Consider the following 18,889-nt stretch of genomic DNA (forward strand, 5'->3'; position numbering starts at 1 on the left):
TTAAAGAAATCCTTCACTCCATGACTTTTTAAATCTTACGTCAAGCTTCCATAGCTAAAGCAGGTGGACACACCTTTTACACAATGGAGAGGAGGAGGAGGAGGAGGAGGTTTTCATCCATCAAAGAATAACACAGCATAAAGAACAAATACAAGGGTCAGATCTGGGACCGGTTCTTTGGAAATTCGAATTGCAGCCGACCAAATGTTAAATCTTTGTATGTTGCTTGGATGATTTCTAGATTCACCCAAGCGACATCAGGAGACGTAACGTCTGCCCAGCAAAGTGTTGTGTTGTGTTGTTTTGCTTTGCTTTGTTTTGGTAAATCCATTTGAGATGGCGGAATTACTTAATTCCTGTAATCGTTTGCTCAATCAGTTTGTTATTCTGCCAAATGCACCAGTAACTGTAAGAATGACTTTGCTGCAAGACCTCTTTTAATCATCACCATCATCTCTTCTTCCTCCTCCTCATTTTGGGTCGAGGGCCACAGAAGGTGAAATGAAGATATGATTATATCATCAGAAGGAGTAAGGACCAATTTTTCAGATCAGTGCCCTCCCACCACAGGGGGAAACTGAGGGATATTTTTAAAGGTAAGAACTACCCCCATCTACTAAGTTTCCAAAAAGGGATACCAAGTTGGCTCTGGAAGAAAGCATTTAGGAGACAGGAAGCTTTTCTTTCTATTTATTATGGCCTTCCTGAGCCAATTAGTGCAACTGGAATATATTTTAATTGTCAGCACTTGGATATCGTTCGCCTCAATAGTTCTGCTATAGGCACCTCAGAGCTGTTCTGGAGTTCAGCAGCACAGAAAACACCATAAATAAATAAATAAATAAATAAATAAATAAATAAATAAATATCTATCTATCTATCTATCTATCTATCTATCTATCTATCTATCTATCTATCTATCTATCTATCAAATAAAGAGGGGTATATTGCTACTTGAGGCTTCAATGTATCTATTTTGTTTCCTCCTAAAAATCAACAGAATAACGCACTGGCTTTATTTGGGGAACAAAATTATTTGCTTGACACCAGCCTGAACCTTCTAGGATACCCAGTTAATATTTCATTGGCACACTGAGGCTGAATTGTTTCACTGAGCTTTTAGACTCTAGCAGTCCTGTGTGAGGGCATTCACCCTCTGTATTTAAGTTGAGGTTTTATAATGACATATTTTTAAAAATTTTGAGGGAGGAAGGACGGAAGGAAGGAGGAAAGGGAGAGATGGGAGAAGAAAGGAGAGAATAGGAAAGAGAGAGAGATGAGAGGAGGAAGGAAGAAAAGGGGAAGGGGAAGGGGAAGGGGAAGAAGGAGAAGGAGAAGGAGAAGGAGAAGGAGAAGGAGAAGGAGAAGGAGAAGGAGAAGGAGAAGGAGAAGGAGAAGGAGAAGGAGAAGGAGAAGGAGAAGGAGAAGGAGAAGGAGAAGGAGAAGGAGAAGGAGAAGGAGAAGGAGAAGGAGAAGGAAATGAATTCAGGTTTTAGGTTGACCTGGTCTGTCGTAGGTATGGTGAACTAAGTGCAGTGAAATCACTGGTGTTTTCCAGATGTTTGGGGTTGGAGATCTCACAGGCTGAGCAATCTGCAGTGCCACCACCCAACTCCCACTGCCCAAATTGGGTGGCAAAATGCCTCGACGTTCAGCAGTGCAATTTCACTATGGCTTGGTGGTGGTGTGGGGTTAAGATAAGAAGAGTTTCTCTGGGGAAGGCCTCCCAATCCCATCTTCACCTTCGAACTCTCCAAGAGGGAAAAACTGGACCAGGAAGGAAAAAAAAAGGCCACCCTTTTTCTGGTGATCTTTCAGCATCCCAATCATTGGCTTCCCTGTGCCATAAAGACTGGCACTCGCCTTGCGACAAAGCGTCATCAATAAATCAAGCATTTCTTCTCACGGTGAGGATGGATGGATGGATGGATGGATGGATGGATGGATGGATGGATGGATAGATAGATAGATAGATAAATAAATAGGACTATTCTTCACAAAGTAAAACCGAGCAAGAGATCCAAACATGTTCCCCTTTAGTGACTGAACTAGCCATCTTGGGGTTTTTATTTTATTTTAATTTTTTAAAAACCATTCTGGGGAGGAGGCTCATTTTAAATTGACAGGCTGATTTTTTAATTGAAGCCGTGTTGCCGCTGCTAGAATACAAGCTCCACGCTGGCATTTCTATTTAATTGCTACAATCTAAGTCTCCAGACGCAGAGCACTGAAACAGCTGAGGGGATATCTATCACTTCAAATTGTTGCTCTTTCTCCCCCCCCCTTTCTTAATACTGCTTCTCAATCTATTATATGCAAGGGAAAGATGGCAAGAAAAACTTCTGACCCCTTGTCAGTTGCTATTGTTTTTTCCCAGGGTGCAGTTTTATTCCTAATGTATATGTGGGTGTGTGGGGGGGGAGAGGCATTAAAGCAAGGGGGAACCAGCTTGTGACCTCAAACGATACAATCCATTCTTTACAACTTATTTCATTGATTGCATAGGCCAAAATGATGGCTGCTTTTCCTGCCAAGATGGTAGCCTGCCAGAGATCCAGTTCTTGGATTTTAATACCAAGAAACCAAAACATTCAAATCTATTTTGGGGGGTCTGGGCCTCCAAATAGGGCCTTTCTGGTCAAACTGAAGGCTGCAGCTGTTTGGCAAATATTTCCGATCCAGCTTATGTAACACAATGCCCTGAGAGAGAGAGATAAAATGGGAAAGAGGGGCAACGTCCAATGTACTAATGTGCAGTTGCGCAGGCAGGGAGGAAAGAGAGAAAAGTGCATACAAACCAGAACTGGAAACTCCAGCACGATTCTCCCAACAGCATGCGTTAAAGCATGTTCCTTCAGGAAGCGTATAAAAGATATAACAAGTCCATGTCATTGAAAACCAAGAGTTAGCTCACTTGAGACTTATGATACAGGATAAATAGCAAATGCAAAAAAGTGCAAGAATAAACAGGCAGCTTCCACAGAGGGACCTCCTTGATGATCTGTTTGCGGAACAACATAATTCGTTCCTACTCAAGTCCAGTCAAATCTTCCTTTTGGCCACAGACCAGCATGTTCCTAAAAGATATCACGGCTGATGTCAGAAAATGAACTACATTTAGACTTGGTTAGTACTTGAATGGGAATCCACAAGGAAATTCCAGGTTTTTAGGCTAGCTTGGGAACTGGAAAAAAGAGCTTGAAAGAAGGCAACAGCAAGCCCTTTCTTGCGCCAAGGAAAAACTACTTGGATGTATCCACGAAGACGCTAGGAACTCAGACTTTCATCGGTTTTCAATTATCTGGAATCACAGATACATAGCAAGGGGAGAGAAGATTGTGGACACTGGATAAAAACTCAAGCTGAGAAAAATAATTAACTTCTTCAGACTGGGGGAATAGGGTAGCTTAAAAAAAAAAGAAGGAAAGTGGGGAAGAAAAATCCTGACTTTACAAATACACAGAGAGCTAAGTTGGCAGCAACTGTCCAGGAAAGAAAGGTAAATGGCTCAGTGAAAACCAACCATCTAGTGACAGAGAAGAAGAAAAAGAAGAAGAAATCCATGCTAGAAATCTTTTGGGAAGGAGTAGAAAAAGGCCCATCAAATCATCTGAACTGCAAAGACTGTGTACAAATCTGTTATACAGATTCTCAATACCCCTTAATGGAAAAAACATTTGCTGACCTGGAAAAGTTTCAGAAAGCCAAAAACAGTCATAGGACTGGATGGGCACTTTTGCAAATTTTGAAATTTGGAGGGAAATAAAGACAGAAGGAGGAACGTACGTGAGGTTTCTAAAATGATGCATAGTAAGAAGTAAAGCAAGTTTTTCTTCTGCTCATACAATACCAGAACTCAGGTCAACCAATGAAATTGTTTGATAGCAATGCTCGAAATGCAAGGAAAGCATAAATAAACTGGATCACTCAATGCAGTATGTACTTACTAAATTCACTCTTGTGGAATATAGTGAGAGCCAATAACTTATGGGGCTTTAAAAAGGGATAAATTCAAGACAGAGAAAAGATCAGTGGCTCCAGAATGATGACAATGGAGATGACACATTCCAGGACTGGAAAGCAATGGTGGAAAATTGTTGTAGGTTACCTCTTGTGTGATTTTCCTGCAGGCCTCTGGCTAGGCAGTCTGAATAGCAGGATACTGAACCTGACCAAGGATTTTAAAAAAGGGTGCCTTCCAGATGCTTTAAAACTTCAAGCTTCAATCAACATGACCAACAGTACGAGCGTGTAGAAGGTGTAGCCCCAAACATCTCAAGGGTACCAAGTTGCTTATTCTTGCACTAGATTAAGATCTGTTTCTTAAATCAAAACAACTGAGTCCAGTTTAGGTTGTTCGTGAGAATCATGAGTGTAAGATTTCCCTTCTAAAATGGGGAAAGAGTCTAAGGTTCTGAAAAATGCATCCAAAACATATTGGGCAATTATAATAAAAGTTGGCCAAGGCATCTTTACCTTTTGTTTGTTCTTTTAAAGCAAAGTCTAAAAAGTCCATTCTAATACTTGTGGTGGAAGAAGAGGATGTCAGATCTACAACTTAACTAAAAGAAGAAATCAGAATTGGTGGTAGAACATCAAAGGTCCCATATTCAAATCCAACATCTCCAAGAACTCAGAAAGACTACAGAACTACAGATAGGTAACACAGACAATTCAGAGGACCAATGGTCTCAGAGGTTCAAGCAGCTTCCTGTATTCTAAATCAAACGCCAAACACGTCTGGTTATACAGAAAAGCCTTAAACGTGATTTATGCTCTGATTTCTAGACCTCTGAAGCAGCACCTTGAGCGTGAACATGTGAGTTCAGAGATTATCCAAGCTCCTTATCCACCAACCCATGACTTGAAGTGGAATTTATTTTAATAAATCTTGCAAAGATCCAAAATTGTTGACAGGGTATGGATGTACTTTAATCAGGATTAAATATTTTAGCATTACCCAACATGGTAATAATGTAATATGGTTCATGGGGTCACGAAGAGTCGGACACGACTTAACGACTGAACAACAACAACAACAACATGGTAATAACACAGCTCCCATAATTCAAAGTCCCTTAAACCGTTTGGGTTGCAGAAGTTTTCGTTCATTGTATCTGAAAGGTACCAGGTTGGGGAAAGGTAAGTTATATTCTATAAAAGAACGAATGCTTGGGGCTTCCAAGACACTGGCGTAGAAATGCAAATTCTAATTCGGAGTGCACAGTTTCCAGCTGTCCAGCTCTTGCTAAACTATGATTATCAGCAACTTCCAAATGTATGGTCTTCAACACCCAGAATTCTCAGCAATACCCACACTGGCTGAGTGCTGACATCCAGACACTGCCCACATTGGGAACCAATGCTCTAAACAAACAGACATTAAATTTTGCAGAGAAGCATCTCTAGCCCAAGCAAATGCTGACATTCAACGATACTAGTTCTTTTATCAAATATGATAAATACTCTCATACATACATATATACTCTCACTACGCCTTACTTAAAGGCAAAGCACAGTAAAAAAATCTTTAAAACTGCATGTCACAAAGATAACACCGTCTTAAAGGAAGGAAGGATTTTTGTGACATTGGTCAAATTACATGTAAAACTTATTATCTGCCATACAAAAAGGCATACATATCTCACTTCCCCAACAATCCTTTAGTCCTTAAAGCAAAGGACTGAAAGTCTGCTGGAGAAGAATCAATATCACTTGTGTCCTATTCCCACAGTTAAGCCACGTAGCTTAACTTTTCCTATGACTTAGGTGCTGGAAAGGGGAAATGCATTCAGTAAGAAACAGAAAGCAGAACAATTCAAAAGCTAGGTTGTATAAGACAACCAAGCAGGTTAGTTAAAGACTAGTGGTTGCACTCACACAACCTCAAGTAGTCTTTTGTGGCTTAATGTGTTGAGTAACTATAACATCATCAATATCAGGCTTTGAATTGACTTGGCTAGAGGTGTGATGTAAACCAACCTTTGCGTATATAACAAAAACGGGTTAATTCAGTGTAACGTAAAGTCAGACAAAAAGCTACCAAATTAAATGGAGACCTTCCATTTAACCCAGCGTTCTTGCCGTCAACTGACCTGCTAACAAACAGAATTGGTTGTCGTTTTTATTGTTTTTATGGACATTTGTACTTGGATGTTTTACTTGGTTTTTAAGTTCTGTGTAAGGTGCCTTGGGATTGTGGTGGGATAGAAGCGTGAAAAATAACACACACACACACACACACACACACACACACAGAAGCCTTCTTCTATGTGCACAGATTTCCTTAAGGAATTGGGATGTTCCTCTTCTCAAAGACTGCTACCTTAAAAGGACCAGTCCACTGTGCCTATGATCTACACATAATAGATTCAGATGCTGGATTCTTCTTGAGGTAAGGGTAATTATTCTACTAAAAGTGTTTGGAACTTACAAACCAGATTCCCACTGTGTAGCTTCACCTGGAAAAGCAGGCCAAGGCTTATTGCAAAATTCCCACCATGTTTACTCATTACTGTGTACAGATACATTGGCAATTCCAAGACAAAGTCCCCACTTTCAGAACCCAGGCCTGATTATAAACACTTTAAGGTTATCCAAGAGAGCAGACCTTTAAGAAGAGCACAAAACCCAACCTGGAACAGCCAGAAGCAAACGTTCACACATCTAAGAGGCAGCTGTACAGGTTTTATGGGTGAAAAAAAGACAATCCTGCAATCTGCTCTCCACCAATTTACACCACAAAATGCTTTTTAAACCAGTTTCCTTCAAAGCCCAAGGCAGAAGGGTTTGTTGTTCAGGAGTTCAGAAATTTTATCAAGGGTGGGGTGGGGAAATACCCTATAATCAACAGGTGTCTCGCTACAGACTTTTCTAGGCGAACCACTACCTTTCCAAGGATGTCTCAAGTAGTATTCACAAAGAAAAGGGACGGGAGAAAAATCAGATCTACAGGTCTAAGAGAAGCAGGAAAGGATGTTGCGTGATTGTGCGTGCAGTCCAGGGTACGTGTTGGATTAAATTCTGCACAGAACTGCGCAGCCAGAAAGGTTTTAAAGTGAATGCACTGGATAACAATGAATGCCCTAGGATGATGTGGCAAGCTAAATTCTGCCTTACTAACAAATAATTGCACGAGCTGTTTTGTTATGCAACTCGTTTTGATGAATAAGCCACACACTGCTCTTACCATGGTTTCTTAGCAGGTGGCCTGACCAGGGACTCTGGTTTGGACAGCATGCCAAACAAGGCATAGATAGAGCTGTCTGTGCAATGACAACAGTCAGCAGGATCAGCCATGCACACAGTTGATTTGTCATGATTCAAAACAGCCAATACGGCCAGATCCCACGGTAGAAAGTTCCAGCCACTGCCAAGCTATTACAGAAACATAATACCATAGGTACGATCATAATTTATGAAGCGTATTTCAAGTTTTGAGAGTGTTTCATGCGCGTTATGGCTTTATTAAAATAATAACATCTATTATCCTATGTAGTATCCAGTGGTGGCTTAGACAGAAAACAGTGCAGAGGTTTACATAGACTAGGAAGAATAGGAAGGAGGGGTTTTTTAAAATTACTTTTAAGAACCCTATTAAAGGAATTTGTTCTGAAAATTGAGTTCACTGAAGCCCCAGATGCCAGCAAAATCCAAAAGTGCTTGAAAGCCCCCAGGTAAGTACTTAAAGGCAGATTTAAGCAACAGGATAAATAGATTCTCCATGCCAGAATATACTTTTACTTGACCCTGGAAGATAGTGCTGGAAGGTATCAGTGCTGACAGCCAGAGGATCTCAATAGCACTGCCTAAACAGTATTCTAATTCTTCTTCAAAACAAAAGAGGGAACAAGGATATTCTTTGCCATGTTCTACCTATGGAGTGAAGGATAAGCATCTGGGCTGTGGTTATGGCCCTCGGAAGAATTTTCTAGATGACTGAAGCATTATTTTATTTCACAGATTAACATCCTGCCTTTCCTTCAAGAGCTCATGCCAGCTTATAGAGATACCTCCTTTCACTGGTCCTCACAAGAGCCACCTTATGAGATAGGTTGACCCAAAGTCACCTAGGGAGCTTCTGTGGCTGCGGGTGAACTTGAACTAACTCTCCCTGGTCGTAGCTCAGCCACCCAGATACTTTCACATCACTTATAGTGGCTAGATTCACATATTACAGTATACCATGGTTTGTTTCAACCACAATTTGTTGAATAAGCCACCATGAGTAAAGTAACCTACAACACTAAGCCACAAACCATGGTTCACAACCTAGGGCTGGATTTAGACCATTTGCTAAGACAAAACAAACTAGTCACATTGTAGTTCAACACAAAGTGTGCCCCTACTAATCTTATACAAGCCTAATTGGCCCAAAAAAAGACTTTGGTCAAGAGACATTCAATAGTCTGTACTGTCATTCACATTAAGGTTTAGAAGTACCAGCTTACAAATAGGTTTATCCCAGTAAACATCTCATCCAGGTAAGTGTAATGAAGCTCAGCTCTTCTCTTGAACTTGGACCTAGGGACTTTCCCAAATAGATTCAAAATACAGTGAGGCGAGGGCCAGTCCTGTTTTCAAATATGGGGGATGCCCCCTCTGAGTGCTGTGCTTTGGAGGACCTCAAATCAATCTTTAACCCTAACCCTAATCAGCATTCAGGTTCACAAAATGGAATGCTCAAGTGTAGCTCTACAGGAATGGTTGAAATTGTGTTACACTCAACTCCTAGGGGACTCTAGGAGAAGCTTTGTTATCCAACAGTAAATAAGAAAGCCTTGGGAGATATCTCCTATAAAAGAAGACTTGATAGCCACCTCTCAGATATATTGGCAGCCAGGAGGTAAACCTAAGTAGATCTTCAAGCATATTTCCAACTCTGTTCAGAAGAAGGTCCTCAAAACTAAAACTGAGTCTGATTATCAAAACTGGGCAAAATCTGTGAATCTTAATACAGAACCTAAAAATGCTGAATCCTACAAGAATACATGACACTACACCAACAGTTCAGCTCTTGGCCTGCTATTTTGCTTTTCCTTTAGGCAGCAAGAGTCCTCAACAATGATTCAGAAGTATGATTATGCCATATGTGGTCATGGGGGAAGGGGGCATAAACATGGGTTGGTCTTCAAATAGAAGACTGAGAAAAGGACAGAGTCTTTGATAAGGTAGAACATAAGGGGGCCTTTAGATGACTAACGAACTGTAGAAGAAACAGCACTCTTTTATGCAATGACAATGCCTATAAAAAAAAAACCAAGAGGGGAAAGTTATAACCAGTATACTGAAAAGATGGCAGATAGTGACACTTGCTAAAACCAACAACCAAAACCAGGATAGGCCGGAAATAAAGATATTCATACACAGGAATTCACCTCTATTTCTCCACTAAGATGCTAAGTGTCCCCAGGAATATAAAGAAATCCAGACTACAAATTGGTGAAACTTGAGAAGGCTGCGGTCATGTTTTTGGGACAGCTGACTCAAACTGAAAGTAATCCTTTCCCCAAGAACAAATCATACAGTCTTCTTAACAAGATGTATTGAATTGAAAGGAAGTATTATAGGAATTTGGCAAATGAACTATTTCCTATTTAAATACCAGTTTATCTCCTAAGATATTCGAGAAGAAGCTTAAAGGGTGAGGAAGCAGGACCTTTTCACTGATAACAGTCTGGAGGTGCCCCTTTACGACTGTTGTCCTGAATCCTTATCAACCTGAGAACTGACCCTTACAATTTCAATTATCTGCCCACCCCTTCTAAGACTAGAGTACCTGTAAAAAAGTCAACGGTTCCATCACGTAAAGAAAAGGAAAAATCCAAATTCTCCTTGAAATGATTGGAGAGAAACCGATGCTTGAGGTTGGTCTTAAGAACGATAATGCTACTCTCTGGCATTTATATAATGCTTTACAGAACAGCCTTTTTATTGTATGTGTTACAGATAATAAACCTTTTCTACTGAACCTAGTATGATGCAAGAGTGTCAAGATACAAGCACTTCATTGCAGACTTAGCAAAATAAACATGAAGCCAGACCTGAACCACTAGACCTTCCTATCTGATAGTTTGGGAAGCCTATGGTTTGCCCAAATGAAATCTATAATGAAGGTGGGAGAATACTAAAGCAGGTTTCCTGGCCCAAGGTATGCAGGCAATCTTCTGTCACCACGGATAAGATATAATTCACTGACCGTCTTGTTAGAGTAATCAGGACACAACAATATGGAGCAATAGCATAAGACAACTTCACAGGGACCAAGGAAGGTCACCACACAAGGATTTTTTGTTCAACCTTGAAGGAATACACAGTGGTGACAACTGGTGGATATTAAATAGCTAATGCACAAAGAAAAGGGAGACAGATTGATCCTTAATGTGCTTGCTGTGGGAAAAAATGACACAGTAACAATGCTATGGGGGGTGGCTAGTTTAGAAGCATGACATATATTGTGAATGTTCACGCATCCAAGTTATCTCATCTCTGTTTTCAAGAGGCCTCCCTAGATAGACACTAAGGAGCACCCAAGCTGCTTCACAAACTGACAAAACTATTCTAGTACCAATAGTTTAAAATAGAGGACACTAGTTTAAAATAGAGGACACTTTACAGAATTGTAAACTTGGCTGCTATACAGTTTTCTCTCATTGCCTTTCTCCTTTTTTTTCCCTAAGAGATCAAAAACAGAGATGTTTCAAGGAAGAAAAAGAAGTGTTTCTTGGGGGTTTTTTACATCACTTTGGTTGATAAATAATTTGAAATGACAAAGAAAGAAAAAAGCCTTTGGCATCTAGGATACATTAAAACAGGGCTCCTTAATCTTTCTGTGCCATGCACCTTTTGAGAGTCTGGGAAAATCTACAGGCCCCTCCTCAGAAAAATACTATTGAAATGCATAAAATAACAAACACAGATGCTCTGTTATTAATTCATTAAATCAATAACAAGATATTACCCCTTTTTAGAGTATAATAATTTTAGATAGTGAGATTTATTGAAGTTTACTTCTGGGGGCATACAGACCATACGTTATTTTGGTACCTACATACATTATTGAATTAAAATCAAAATTTCAATTAGAGGTCAGGAAAAATAAAATTGTAATATCTTTCCCATCCAAGTTCAGGAGGACAGATCCCCTGAAAGAGTGAGAGATTAAGAGGTCTGAAGACCTCAGGTTAAGGACCTCTGCTTTAAAAGAAACAAAAACTTATTTATTTTTATACTTAAGTATTATACTTTATCACATTTATATTCCACCACAATCCAAGGACTCTTGGCAGTTTCCATGATATGAAAAATGATGTAAAATATCCATGCATCAGAAAATCATAAACTAATAAGTCATCTCAACAACCACTCAAACAAAATAAAGGCAAAGAATAAAAATTAGAATAAAAGAGGGTGTGCATCACGAACTCAGCTTGAATGCTCTCCAAAAGGAGCTCAGTTTTTAACATCCTTCAAAAAAGATCTTTAGAGTGGGCTGGGAGGGGGGCTACTCTGATCTCCCCTGGAAGACTATTCCAAAGCACCAGTGCTATCACTGAAAAGCAGCATCTATTCAGCTCTCTTCCCCTCCCAAAAGGAGCTTCTCCCTAGATGATCCGGTAGGTGAGGCTTGTTTAGGTTATATTATATATTTGTATAACACCCACATAAAAACACATAAGATATGAGATAAATACATACATGGCTTTGCGCTCGAGCCTGGGGCCCTGGACATCAATTAGACCCTGTCTCCTGCTTGTATGGATGATAGGTTAGATCAGTGTTTCTCAACTTTGGCAATTTTAAGATGTGTGGACTTCAACTCCCAGAATTCCCCAGCCAGCTTCTTCCCCAGAATGCTGGTTGGGGAATTCTGGGAGGTGAAGTCCACACATTTTAAAGTTGCCAAGGTTGAGAAACACTGGGTTAGATCATTCCTGGCTGCTGTGTGTTTTTATTTTTGTTTTACATTATGTATTTTGTGTTTTATTTGTTATACCGCAAGCCGCCTAGAGTCACGTAAAAGTGAGATGGGTGGCTATATAAATCAAGCAAATAAATAAATAATCGTGTGTGTGTGTGTATGTGTGAGAGAGAGAGAGAGAGAGAGAGAATTTGACTTATTTCATCAAGAGGTTTGGATTGTACTTCACAGCTAACATTTTGAGCATCTGATGAATTAGATTAAATTAGACTGAAATCATAACGCCTAAGAGAACTTTAGCGTTTAAGATGTGGAAAGACTGTCAATTTCAACTGACAGCAAGTGAATAAGAGAACTTGTCCTGAAGGCCTCTGCAAAGAACTTGGTTAATCTCACCTCTCTTCCTGCAACTGCTTTTTTCCTTTTCTTCCCCTGTCCATGTGTGTGTGTGTCTGTCTATTGAGCTAAAAGTTTTGTTTTGCATGAATATGAAACTGAAGGTTGGTTGCCGAATACGAGTAAATATATGATGGAACTAAAGAATGCATGAGAGTAAATGGAATGCTTAGCAAAGGGTTTAACGCTGAGTAGGGAATAAGGTAAGGATGGGTGATGCTCCCTCAATTGTTTAACATATTTATGAACAAATACATAAGCAATTGTTGTGATGGTATTAGAGGTACGTTCTTTGGGAGTGTGGCTATATACATACTTTGGTACACAGATTATGCCAATGTTGAGTTGGACCATCTTAGTCATCTAAATTATAAATAAATACATTTTGGCTGAGAACCTGAATGATTTGCAGCAAATGTTAAATAGATTGTAGCATGTAACTATGAGCATAGATCTGAAAACTGATGTATCAGAAACCAAGGTGGTCGTGTTTGACAAGGAAAATGAAGTGAGCAATTATAAGTTATAAGGCAATGGCAAAAAACCTAAGTCAAGTCGATGAATTTGTGTATCTTAATACAATATTTACTAAAGCTGGCAAAATGGATGGAGAAATGTTAAGATGTGTACATGCTGGTAGAAAAGTAGCGGGAAGCATATAGTCTGTTGCATAGAATGAATGTTTGTTGAAAGAAAACAGCTATTTACAAGAGTGTGCTTCTGTCCCCATTTTTTATAGGAAAGTGAGAGCTGGCTGTACTGTGAGAAAAACTAAGTTGGATGCAGTAGGAATGGGGGACTTAAGAAGTCTTGTAAATCAAGAAGAAACAGAATCAGGAATGCTGAATGAATTCTGGGCCAAATATAAATGTAAGTGTGATGAGACAGTTTGGTTATATACAGAGAATGGAAAAGGACTGGATTATAACACAAATAAAGAAAGGAAAAATGAATGGATAGAGAGGACAGGAAGACCAAAATCATGGTTAAAAGGAGTTCCTAAGATCCTCAAAAACAGAGAAATCAGAACTTAAAAGTACACAAGAACATAGGGAGCAGTGTATGGATGTGGTTGGAAACAAGGATGGTTTGTAAGGATAGAAAGTTACAGAGAGGCAGAATGTTTGTATAAAGTAGATGCAGATATGTCCATTTTTCTTAAGTTGTACTTTAATTTCCTCAGCTTACTATTTGTTATTCCTTTTCTGTGCTTTGCAAAGATCTGCTCATCCAGAAAGAGAATACAGTAGTGTGATGGGTATAGACGTATGTCTGCATAAAAAACAAAGCAAGACAGAGTTGAAGAACACAGACTTTCTCGTGCGCAGGGCCAAAAACGAAGCAACGCTTTGATAAGAAGCTAAAAAAGAAGTACAAGAGGAGACTAGCAAAGGCGATGACAAAACAACTTGCATTGTCCTGGCTGCAAGTCTGTCAACTGACGGCGCAGCATCTGGTTGCGTGCAGATTTGGTACAGCTGCAGAAAAGAGCAAAGAAAACCGTAAGGGGGCTGCAGCATTCCCCCTGTCAGGACAGGATATAAGGGGTTTTTAGTTTAGCTAAAAGGGTCCCACTGCAAGTGAGCGGAGTTGCCGAGAACGATCGCAGGGCAGAGGGAAAGTCAGCGGAAAATGCTCAGGGTTAACGAATAAAGCCCGCTGGAAGTAGAGGGAGCGCAAATAAGGATTTGTACCGAAGGCGCTCGGTCCACAGGCTCCAGTCAGAACAGCTGGCTTGACACCAGCATTGGCGCATGGCATGGAGGATGCAAGGTTGGACGGCAGGCACCAGCCCGCTAGGAAGACTTTACACAGCCCCTGGCAGGCTGGGTCAAAATCCCCAGCGCTGAGGATGGGGCCGCCACATCTCATTTCTGGGCCTTCCCCGGGCTCTGGGTGCGTGTGTGTGTGTTTGTGTGTAGGAAAGCAGACCAGGGCAAGGGACCCTCCGCTCCTGGCTAGCCCCGCTTGGGACGAGGCTGCTGCTCGCTCTGGACAGTCGAGCCTCCACATCCAAGGGCAATCTACCAGGGAGCAACTGACAGCGCGTCAGGCAAGCCGAAGAAGTGCTGCTGCTGCTGCTGCTGCGGGCCCCAATGGGGGGGAGGCGGATCCTGGGGAGCCCCCGGGGGCAAGGCCAAAGATGGGGGGCTGTCAGCGCGCAGACCCCGCAGCGCCCCGGGTTCAAGCGTCAGCGAGGCAGAGAGGGGCGGGGGAGCCCTGAGGCAGCTGGCCCCCCTTCCCGGCATGCCTCGGACGGCCGGGGCACCCCAAGAGGCCCCCCGGCCTCCCATTGGGCGGCCCGGCCCACCTCCTGTCAAGCCAAGCCCGGGCCTGCGGCCTCCTCCCGCTGCCCGCTCTGCCCCGGCGGCCCGCGGAGCCGCGCCCCGGCTCCCCCTCGGCCCCGCGGGGCCCTCCAGCCCCTCGCGCCGCGCCCCGCGGCCGCCGCCACTCACTCGGCCTCTCCGTCCTGCGCCCGGGGGCTCAAGCGCTCTGGCTGCCTCGCTCTCCCTCCGCCTGGGGACCCGTACCCGGAAAAGGAAGTCCCTCCCTCGCTTCCGCCGGAAAGCGGAAGGAGAACGGGGAGGGGGCGCGAAAGGAGAGCGGCGCTGGCCGGGCGAGGAGGGACGGGTGACGTCACGGCGGGAGAGCGTCACGTGCCCGGGGCTCCTCCGCGGGAAGGCCGCAGGGGGCGGAGCTAGCAGGAGGGGGCGTGGCGGGAGTGCGGACACGTCATCGCCCCTCCCCTTGGGCTGCCTGCTGGCCACGCGCCGCGCTGGGCTTCCTCGCGCGCAACCGCTGCGGGATCGGGACCGCCCTTGGAGACATGCCTGCCCCAAAGGCTTCCTTGATAGAGGTCCTCCACCCCAAACTCACCCAAAGCTCTTCCATGGGAGATGCTGCCCACCCCAAATGTTCCTGTGGTCAATATTCTTCATGCAGACTCCTTCATGGTAGATGTTCCTCACCCAAAGCTCTTCCATGGGAGATGCTGCCCACCGAAAGTGTTTCCACTGTTTACATTCATCATGGATAATGCTTCCATGGTAGATGTTCTCCATCCAAAATCCATCGTGAGATTTTTCTCACTCAAAGCTCTTCCACAGTAAATGTTCTTCACCCAAAATGGTCCCTTGAGTAATGTTTCTCCTGGAAAACACTCCACAATAGATGTTTTTAATCTAAAGCTCTTCCATGGTAGATGTTCCCCATCTGAAATGCTTCCACTGTTTACGTTCATCATGAAAAATGCTTTCCCAGTAGAGAGTCTTCATGCAAGGTTCTTTCATGATAGATACTCTCACCCCAAAAATGGTTCCTCAGTTAACATTCATCACCCAAAGTGCTTCCTCAGTTAATATTTCTCATGGAAAGTGTTTCCACAATTAGACCTTCATCCAAAGCTTTTCTAGAATAGATATTCACCCAGAATGTTTCATTGGTTAATGTTCCTCATGGAAAACGCTTTCCTGAAAAATGTTTCTCACCCAACCTCTTTCATGGTAGATGTTCCTCACTGAAAATGCTTTCCTGATTAATGTTCCTCCTGGAAAATGCTTCCACACTAGACATCCATCACTCAAGGTTCTTCCACCATAGATGTTCCTCATCTAAAATTCTTCCTTGGTTAACATTGCTCATGGAAAGTCAAGTTAATGCTATATATTTTCTCTTGGAGCTTTGTCTTCAACAATGTCTTAGGCCAACCCAACAATATCCAGCGTTTCTCCCTTTTGATAGAAGGATAGCAGGGCATTTCCACTCTGGGGCGTGGTACCACTGAAGATCTGTGCCACTCCCCTGTGTCCCCAAGCTGTCGTTGCCAAGCTGATTTACTTCCAGCTCTATTATAACACATCACAAATTAGAACAATTCTGGATTCCAGCTTGGTTGGAAGCCATCCTGAACACTGTGTGGAATGCTGGGTTAAAGGATTTCTAAGAAAGAAACGCGTGGAATTAAGGGACGGGGCCTTTTAAGTGGTGGTTCTGCATCTCTGAAATAGTTCACTTGGAGAGGTAAGTGGGTCCTTACATTAAAGTTTAGCATCTGGGGTAAACCAGCCTGGTGGACCCAAACTCGTTGAAGATAGTTTCATACAATTTTGAAAGGACAACATTTGGTATGTAACTAATCACATACTGCACATACTGTATGTGACACATTTGAAATTCCTGTTGCCAGTTTCTTGAGCTTTGCGACTGAAACAGGCAATCAGTCTGCAAGGGAAAAATCCTCTTGGTCTACAAGTTTCCTCCTTAGTTCTGTTTGCTGACTTCGTTGGGAGCTACAGACAGACATAAAGAACCAATTCCTCCCCCCACCCCATGCTCTCCTGTTAATTTGACTCCAAATTCCATAATCCCCAGCCCACATGTGAGTAAATCTCACAAAGACAGGCCATCTGAGCAAAGTATTCATCTCTCACATCCTCTGTCTCTTTCAGAAGAACATACCCCATGGTCAATGGCCATGAGAAATGCCCTTTATCCAACCTTCCTTCCAATTCTTTTTGGTTTTCCTGCGTGAAGCTCTGTCTTTTTAGCTTCATGTCCATGAAGTGGAACCACAGCTATCTAATCAAGGAAACAACACCATGGACACCTCTAATTAGTAGAAAAAAGGCCTTCAGTGACTTGAGAAGAATGGGAACCCAGAGGAGGAACTGCTTGAGGCCCTGGAGGTGGAATCCCAAGGAGAATAATTCCATACATCTAAGAAAAGACTTCACAATTAAAGGAGCAAGCCAATATCTGTTCTACATTACAACATTGTAGCATACAACAGACTTGCAACACAGATACACACACAAACAGCCCATAGACACTTGTGAAAGGCAACGCTCCAACCTCTTACTTGTGGAACGTGGTGAATTAGTTGTTTCATGGCAGCTGGAGGAGGGCTGCTATTTTAATTTCCCAAAATATCTAGCCTGAATATAACTGTAATCACTTTCCACAAATACATTATAGAGTCAGACTTCTTGAGAAGCCTCCAAGAGTCACTCATCTGAGATGGGCGGTTATAGAAATCGAATAAATAAATAAATAAAAATAAAGAAGTTGCTTCCAAACCAGCAGAATAAGCCTGTTTGCCTTTGCTTGTAGTTGTGCAGAGCTGAGTTATTGTAAATTACTCTCTTGAGTCATGATAAGTCAAAAGCAATGAGTCACTCCATGGGTTGATCCTACTCCTTTCCCGTATTCTGGGTTCTTCCAAGTCAATTTTTCCATAAAAAAATTCATTTCCAGCTCTTCCCCTGTTACAGAAGTGTAATACTCTGTAAGTGTGCTTTCCAGAGATAATGGTCTTTATTACAAGCTCTTAAATCTTATTGGATACATAGATGCTGGTTAATACAAGAAATCACATTTATTGTATGTGCTATAATTACATTTTCCCATAATACATGTTCTATATTAACCTCCAAACTACTTTAAAATAGTAATTTCCTTCAGCTAGATATTACTGTTCAGTCAAAGGAGGTCTGGAATCTGCTAATGTTAACTCTTGGCAGTTTTAACAATTTCCCAAGAAAATGGGGTGGGGGTGGGGAATGAATTCTTGAAGAGGCAGAAAATCAGGAGTGGCCTTGACATGTGCTCCAGAAAACAAAGGATGAGGGGTGAATGTCAACCTGGATTCCATGTATGGAAGCCAACCTTATTGGTAGTGGGCAGTTGTCATACTAATACTGGGGACACCACAACCTTTATACACCTGGCTGTTGCAACAAGTTTGGGTTTCTTTTGTGGTTTATTTAATGCGGTAAGGGTGAGGTCAAAAGGGTGGTTGCCAATCTGGAGAAAACCTTGAAGGTATCTGCCCATTCCACAAGATTGGATAAAGTGGGCACAGTCCAGGTCCCTTCCCTTAAATGTTGCCATCTAGTAGGACCTAGGCATTGTGCCTTTCCCATAGGAGCCCCTTCCCCTTCGATCCAGCAGACCCCCATTCACCTAGCCTTCTGGAAAACCGTGAAGAGCTGTAGTGGGCTGTGAGAATAATCTTGAGGAACAGGAGGAAGAGGTGCGACCAAAGGCAACACTCAGATAAGAGAATCTGAGTCTGTGGCAGAATGGTAATTTGAGAAAGCACCTCAAATGTGATCCTCTCTAGTTCTCTTTAGGATAAAGGCAGGGACGGGGAGGCGCATTCAAACTTGCAAGGTTTTGTTACTGTGGCCCTCTCATCCAAGTAGTTTTAGTCTTCATAACTTTGGTGTTCAAGCCTGGTCTGCTTCGAAGGATTAGCAAGAACTGGCTTTTCCCCAGAACTGCATAGAGGAACGGGTATCGATGATGGACCGGGGTGCCTGGTTTTTCTTGATGTATTTGTTGTCCTGTTTTTCTTGTTGGTGCTTTTATCACTCTGGTGAGGTGCCCAGAGTTGTGTACCACAAGACAAGCAGACATATCAACCTTTTAAATGAAAAAATAAACTGTTGGTTCATAGTTATCATGGTGGTTACCTAACGTATCCTAGAGAGTTTCAAACTAGAAGTTCACAATTTACATTACAAATCTGCTCCAGATACCTTTTGGATCGGATCCTACGTTCTTAAGAAACGG

General features: G+C 42.2%; 1 protein-coding gene across 2 annotated transcripts in view; it reads right to left on the reverse strand.

Moving 5' to 3' along the window:
- FUBP3 (far upstream element binding protein 3) overlaps positions 1-14,873 on the reverse strand; it is a 62,768-nt gene extending 47,895 nt beyond the window's left edge. For both annotated transcript variants that reach the window (XM_025170356.2, XM_007433983.3), the window contains exon 1: positions 14,773-14,873. The gene's annotated coding sequence lies outside the window, so the exon portion shown is untranslated. The remainder of the gene's footprint in view (positions 1-14,772) is intronic.
- Positions 14,874-18,889: the final 4,016 nt, after the last annotated feature.

Source organism: Python bivittatus, unplaced genomic scaffold, assembly GCF_059951505.1.
Source record: "Python bivittatus isolate LINGU-HERP-01145 unplaced genomic scaffold, Pbiv_v1 ctg000160_np1212, whole genome shotgun sequence".
NCBI lineage: Eukaryota > Metazoa > Chordata > Lepidosauria > Squamata > Pythonidae > Python > Python bivittatus.